The following is a 7941-nucleotide window of genomic DNA, read 5'->3' on the forward strand; positions in this document are numbered from 1 at the left end:
ATTTGTTCAGACTTAAAACTTAGGGGTCATCTTTAATTCTTCCCTTTTCTTTCTACCCTTCTTCCAGTCTATTATCAAGCCCTATTGGGTTTTTTTCCTTCAAAATACATCCTCACTTTGAGCACTTCTTATTTCTGTCACTGCATTGAAATCGGACTTTTACAGTGCTTAGCACAAAACTTTGAAAACATCTCTTTCTCTTAGACTCCTTATCTAACCCATCAGCAAATCCTGTCAAGCTGACTTCAAACTATATTGTGAATCTCATTGCTTCTCATAAATCACAGTTACCACCCTACCCTAGGTCATCCTCATCACCAGCCGAGGATATGGCCATAACCTCCTAACTGCACCCCACTCCCCGGTCCCCACTTTCACACTTGCCCCCCTACAGTGCAGAGTGGTATTTCAAAAACATAAGCCAGAAGAATCACTTCCCTATTTAGAATTCTTCCTTGGTTTTCCAATATACCCCACTTAAAATCCGAAGTCCCCATCATGACTTGCAAAGCTCTACATGACCTGGGAACGGTCTACTTCTCTGAGGGTTTATCCTACGACCCTCCCTTTCTGTCCGAGTCACACTGACCTTCTTGTCACTTGGTAAACACACAGATCTGATCCTGCCTCAAATGTTGCACAAATCCTATACCTATAATGCACATTACCATTGAAATTCACATGGTTCACTTCCTCCTTTCACTTAGGCCTGCAATGTTAACTCCTCAGAGAGGTCCTCCTGGCTCAACTTACTTCAGAACTCAATGATAAGTTTCACCCAAAAGGATGACCTGATGTCATCAGACCAACAGCATGGAGACAGCTGATCTAGTCAAAAGCCACCTGATGGGAGGCTCGATAGCCTTATAGCTGAAGCTCAAGCTTTGCATTCAGATATCACAGGTTCAGCCCTCAGCACAACCATCCTATAATTGCCTAACTGTGGAACTCCGCTTGCTCATCTGTAAATGAGGAACAACATTAGGAGGGGATAGCACTGTTGTGAAAGAGTTGATAAATGGGCTAACCAAATAATTTATCATCCAAACTGGGATACTTTAAGGGAGAAAGGGGAAACTTTTTATTTTATCTGTGTTGTATTTTTTAAATTATCATAAAGTAAAATGAGCTTTTTTCATTGGTGTAAAATTTTAGCATGAGAAAATTCTATGAATCTTAACATATGCATAAATGTGTGTTAGCAGCACCACAATCAGTATACAGAACATCTCAATAAATTCCCTGTGCTATGTCTTTGTAGCTACATTGGCCCCCACACCTGCCCCCCTGGCAATAACTGATCTGTTCTCATCACTATAGTTGTGTTTTCTGGGGAATGGCATATAAATGGTATCATACAGTACGTAACCTTGATATTGGCTTTCGATATTCAGCACATTTCCCTTGAGATCCATCCAAGTTTTTTGTTTATCAATAGTTAATTATTTTGTTACTGAGTAGTATTCCACTGAATGACTGACTATACCACAGTGTGTTTATCCATTCACCTACTGAAGGACACTTAGATTCTTTCCAGTGTTTAGCAATTATAAATAAAGCTGCTTTAAACAGTCACATGCAGGTTTTTGTGTGAACATGAGTTTTCATTTCTTTAGGGCAGGAGTTAGCAAATTACATACAGCACTCATGTCAAATCTGGTTTATGACCAGTGTTCATAAATAATGTTTCATTGGAATACAGCCACACTCATTCATTTACATATCACCTCTGGCTGCTTTTGCATTATCACAGCAGAACTCAATAGTTGTGACAGAGACTGTAAGACTTGCAATAGCTAAAATAATGACGATCTACCTCTTTACAGAAAAAGATTGCCAATTTTTGCCCTCAGGTAAATACCCAGGAGTTGTATAACTCAGTCATATGGTAAGTGTTTAACTTTTTGAGAAACTGTCAAACCATTTTTCAGAGTGGCCGTACCATTTTGTATTCCCACCAGAGGAGTGTGAGAGTTCCAGTTGTTATACATCCTCATCATCACTTGATAATGTCAGTATTTTTTATTTTAGCCATTCTAATAGTTATGTAATGTTATCTCATTGCAGTGATCATTTGCATTTCCCTAATGACTAATAACATTGAACATCTTTTCAAATTATTATTATTTTTTTTGCTACCCTTACATCCTCTTGGGTAAAATGTCTGCTCAAGGCTTTTGCCCATTTTGTCACCACTTTCTTATTGCCGAGTTTTGAGAGTTCTTTATATATTCTGGATATGTGCCCTTTGTCAGATATAAGATTTGAGAATATGTTCTCCCAGTCTATAACTTAACTTTTTTTCTCCTTAACGGTGTCTTTCACAGAGCAAAAACTTTAATTTTGATAAACTTCAATTTTTTAATTCGTTCTTCTGCGAACTGTACTTTTGGTGTCATGTCTAAGAAGTCTTCACCTAAACTCATGTCACAAAGATGATCTCCTATGTTTTCTTCTAAAGGTTTTATAATTTTATGTTTATATTTAAATCTATGATCCATTAAAAATTTTTTATTCGAGTATAGTTGACACACAATGTGACATTAGTTTCAGGTGTACAACATAGTGATTCACCAACTCTACACGTTATGCTCTGCTCACAAGTGTAGCTCCCATCTGTCACCACACAACACTATTAAAATATCATTGACTATATTTTCAGTGCTGTGCCTTTTATTTCCCATGACTTACTCGTTCTATAACTGGAAACATGTGTCTCCCACTCCCCTTCACCCGTTTTGCCCAATCCTTCTTCCCCCTCCCCTCTGGCAACCACCAGCTTCTCTGTAAACTGTTGTCAAAACTTAACAGCCATGTTTGTCTTTTTCTGGACTCTATTCTGTCTATTGCTCTATGTATCTATCTACCCTCCAATACCACACTTTCTTGATTACTGTAGCTATCGAGCAAGCTTTAATATCAGTTAGAATTATTCCTCCTATTTTCTTCTTCTTTTTTAAAGTTTTAATTTAAATTCCAATTCATTACCATACAGTGTAGTATTACTTTCAGGTGTAAAATATAGTGATTCACACTTCCATACATCACCCAGTGTTCATCACAAGTGCCCCCCTTAATCCCCATCACTGATTTCACCCATCCCCCTGCCCACCTCTCCCTCTGGTAACCATCTCTATAGTTAAGAGTCTGTTTCTTGGTTTGCCTCCCTCTCTTTTTTTTTCCCCTTTGCTATTTCTTTTGTTTCTTAAATTCCACATATGAGTGAAATCATATTTATTCTTCTTTTTCAAAGTTGTTTTAACTATTCTACTTCATTTTCCTTTTATAGAAATTTTAGAATCAGTTTGCCTATTTTTACAAAAAAAATACTGCTGGAATTTTTATTAGTATTGTTGTAAAATGACTGAGCAATTTGTGGAAGATTAAGATCCCTAATTTGTTGTGTCTTCCAATCCAGGAACACAGTATGTCTTTCCATGTATTTAGGTCTTTTCCGATTTCTTTCTCAGCTTTTTGTAGTTTTCAAGATACAGATTATGTATAATCAAGATACAGATTATGATTTGTTCCATATATTTAATAGTTATAGACCTATTCAAATTATATAGTTCACATTGGGTGAGTTTTGATGATTTGTGGTTTTCAAGGAACTGGTGCATTTCACCTAAATTGTTCACAGAGCTGTTTATAATGTTCTCTAAGCCTTTCCATGTCTGTGGGGTTTTTAGTGATAGCCTCTCTTTCAGATACTGGTAATTTCTATCTTCCCTCTCTGTTTCTCATATATTCACAAATGCTGGTGTTCTTCCTTCATTCCTGATGTTCCAGCTTTCCCCCTTGGTATCACTTCCTTTCTATCTGAAGAACTTGCTTTAGCAATTTTTTTAAGAGTTTTCCTTCATCTAAGAATGTCTTTATTTTACCTGTATTCTTGAAGGATATTTTCTCTGAATAAAGAATACTGAATTGACAGTTCTTTTCTTGCAGCATTTATAAAAGGTTCTATCCCTGTTTTTCTGGCCACCATGGTTTTTAATGAGGAACTGTCCTCTATTTATTTTTATTTTGTTATTTATATTTATTGAAGTATAATTAACATACAGTATTATATTAGTTTCAAGTATACAATATAATTATCCAACAATTGTATACATTACTCATTGATCATCATTATAAGTGTACTCTTAATTCTCTTTATCTTTTTCACCCATCGCCCCACCTGCCTCCTCTCTGGCAATCATGATTGTTCTCTGTATTTAAGAGTGGTTTTCTTGTGTCTCTTTTTTTTCTTCATTCGTTTCTTAAATTTCATATATGAGTGAAATCATATGGTACTTGTCTTTCTCTGTTTGACTTATTTCACTTAACATTAGACCTTCTAGGTCCATACATGTTGTTGCAAATGGCAAGATTTCGTTCTTCTTTATGGCTGAGTAATAGTCCATTGTAGAAATATGTACGTCTTCTTTATCCATTCATCTATGGATGGACATGGGTTCCTTCCCTATCTTGGCTATTGTAAATCCTGCTGCAATAAACATAGGGATGCACATATCTTTTTGAATTAGTGTTTTTGTTTTCTTTAGGTAAATACCCAGTAGCAGAATTACTGGATCACACAATAATTCTATTTTCAGTTTTTTGAGGAATGTCCATACTTTTTTCCACAGTGGCTGCACCAATTAGCATTCCCACCAGCAGTGCATGAGGGTTCCTTTTTCTACACATCCTTGCCAAAACTTGTAATTTCTTATCTTTTTGATTCTAGCTATTCTGACATGTGTGAGTGATATCTCATTGTGGTTTCGATTTGCCCTTCCCTGGTAGAGAAATCCATTGTCATTTAAATAATTGTTCTATAGGCAATGCCTCGTTTTTCTGTCTGCTTTCAAGATTTTCTTTGTCTTTGGTTTTGAGCTGTTTGATTTTTGATTATAATGTTTCTACTCTTGAATTTTTGGGGTTTACCCTGTTTGGGGTTTATTCAATTTCTTGAATTTGTAGGTCTTTTGTAGGACTGGGGAAGTTTTAAACTATTATTTCTTCAAGTATATTTCAACACCATACTCTTTTTTTAGAACTCCAATGACACGAATGTTAGACATTTTATTGTAAACTCACAGGTCCATTTGGCTCCTTTAATTCTTTTAATCTTTTTTTTCTACACGTTGTTCAGACTTGATAATTTCTTTTTTTTTTTTTAAAGATTTTATTTATTTATTTGAGAGAGAGAATGAGATAGAGAGAGAGCATGAGGGGGGGAGGGTCAGAGGGAGAAGCAGACTCCCTGCCGAGCAGGGAGCCCGATGCGGGACTCGATCCTGGGACTCCAGGATCATGACCTGAGCTGAAGGCAGTGGCTTAACCAACTGAGCCACCCAGGCGCCCCCAGACTTGATAATTTCTATTAATATATTTTCAAGTTCACTAACTCTTTCCTCTGTCTCCTCTATTCTACTATTGAGTATATCAAGTGAGGTTTTTAAATTTCAGTTGTGTTTTTCAGTCCTAAACTTTCCATTTATATACTCTATTTTTTTGCAGATATTTTTAACATGCATTTCAAGAGTGTTTGTGATTGGTCTTTCTAGCACTTTTATTATAGCTGCTTTAAAGTCTGTCAGAAAATTCCATTATATGTGTCATCTTGTTGGCACCTGTTGAATGTCTTTTTCCATGTGAGTTGAGATTTCTGGGGTTCTTCATATGCTGAGTAATTCTGGATTGTTTCTTGGACATTTTGAATATTATATTATGAGACGAGGTCTTGTTTAAATTCTATAAAGGATGTTGGTATTTTTTTAGTAGGTGCTTGAATGGGCTAGGGATTTTTTCCAGGTTCACAATTTATTGTATAAATTCAGTATCACATGATGAGCTGACATTAGCTTCTCCAGGCATGAAAACTTAACAGATGAGGTACAGTTTAAAATTCGTTGATGTTGTTCTCACAGCTGGTGTTTTTTCTGACCTTAACTTGAAGTATAATAACATCAAAGCAATGCCTCTGTATGTGTCCAGTACCTATTCTGTCTGTGAGAGTATAAGAGTTGAAATATTTTTTGATACCTGTGAAATGGAATTGGGCATTAGTTTCTAGACCTGCCATGATTTCAATTTCGCAAAAGGCACCAATTCTGCTGGTTGTGTCCTTCAATGTATGCAGCTACCCCTCCTGGGCTAGGATATTTTTGTGATAGCATGTACTTGACCTCATTTGATTCAGGCTGCAAGTTTCAACCTACCTTCTGTGGGCTGTGGTACCAAAGTCAGGGCAGTTGTTGAAGGCTTTGCAGGTTATTTAGAACTATCCCTCAAGGGCACCACCCAGTGATTAGTTTGGGACCTGGGTGGAGGTCTATCTGTTAGGTCAGTCCATAAAGCCTTTGGTAACTAACATCAGATCTATGTATGCCCAGGTGGAGGGTAAACCTAGGAGTTCAAAAACAACTTCCTCAGGTCTCTTTACCAAGTTCCTCCCTCTATGCTATGGCCCTAGGACTTTTTGGTTCCCTGGGGCTCCAGAAAGGAGGCAGTTTTAACACTTACACCAGGAGAACAGGCATAAACTGGGACTATCTCAGCAAATTTAGCTATAGGGTTACTACATTAATAAAGAACAAGGGAATGGGAAGCAGAAATGATACACGATGGCTAACAGGGAGAAAAGACTTCCAGGTGTAAAGCAGCTAAAATTTCTATTGTCTTAATAGTACAGGTTCATGAGTTACGGCCAAACATTTCTGGGACATAACTAAAGTGTTCGGACCAACATGATATTCAGAAAGGGGAGGATGTTAAGGGAGTAAAACACTGCTGAAGCCCAGGGCAGAAAAATAACTAGAAAGGGTACAAATAGAGAGATCAACAAAGGTTGGCTTTCTCCTGACCCATTCACAGTTGGGGTAGATTTACCATGAAGATAATAAAACGTCAATTTCAGGGCTCCTCACCTTATAGGCCCCTCCCAAACCCTATTCCAATTTTTGTGCATGTAATTTTGTATTCTATATCTTAAAGAACCCCAACCTCACCCCATATTTTAAATGTTTTCGGTGTGACAAAACCTGGATCTCCCCTGACCTGGTAGCAGTTTCTCACTGAATAATGTACAGGGAAGTCTTCTACCTTCACACTCTTCCTCTCAAAATTTACCCTATTCTCAGCTCTAAATACAAATTATATATCCAGAGAATAAGGTGACACATAGGTGACTGCTGGTTCCTAGCCAGAGTGAAAAGGCCACAATGATGATTAAAGTTTATTCTAAAACACAGACAATTTGTTGGTGTATAATTATTTGTAGTTGTCTTTTATGATTCTTTGTATTCCTGTGATATCAGCTAAGTCTCCTCCTTCATTTCTAGTTTTATTTATTTGGGCCCTCTCTTTTTCTTGATGGGTCCCGCTAAAAATTTATCAATTTTGCTCATCTTTTCAAATAACTAGCTCTTAGTTTCATTAATCTTTTCTATTAATTTTTGTCTCTTTTATTTATTTCTGCTCAAATTTTTATTATTTCCTTCCTTCTACTAATTTTGGATTTTGTTTCTTTTTCTTTTTCTAGTTCCTTTAGGTATAAGGTTTGATTGTTTGAGATTTTTCTTATTTCTTGCAGGAGGCCTATATCACTATGAACTTCTCTCTTAGAACTACTTTTGTTGTATCCCATAGATTTTGAAGAGTTGTGTTTTCATTTTCATTTGTCTCAAGGTATTTTTTTTATTTCCTCTTTGATTTCTTTGTTGACCAGTAGCTTGTTGTTTAGTCTCCATGTGTTTGTGTTTTCTCCAGCTTTTTCTTATAATTGATTTCTAGTTTTATATCATTGTGGTCAGAAAAGATGCTTGATAGGATTTCAATCTTCTTTAATTTATTGAGATTTGGTTTTTGGCCTTACATGTGATCTATCCTAGAGAATGTACCACGTGCACTTAAGAGGAACGTGTATTCTGCTGTTTCTGGACGGAATGTTCTGTA

General features: G+C 36.5%; 1 pseudogene; it reads right to left on the minus strand.

Annotated features, from left to right (window-relative positions):
• LOC144380405 (ATP synthase F(0) complex subunit k, mitochondrial pseudogene) overlaps positions 1–6070 on the minus strand; it is a 30802-nt pseudogene extending 24732 nt beyond the window's left edge.
• Between the last annotated feature and the right edge of the window lie 1871 nt (positions 6071–7941).

The sequence above is a fragment of the Halichoerus grypus genome, chromosome X (genome assembly GCF_964656455.1).
Source record: "Halichoerus grypus chromosome X, mHalGry1.hap1.1, whole genome shotgun sequence".
Classification (NCBI taxonomy): Eukaryota; Metazoa; Chordata; class Mammalia; order Carnivora; family Phocidae; genus Halichoerus; species Halichoerus grypus.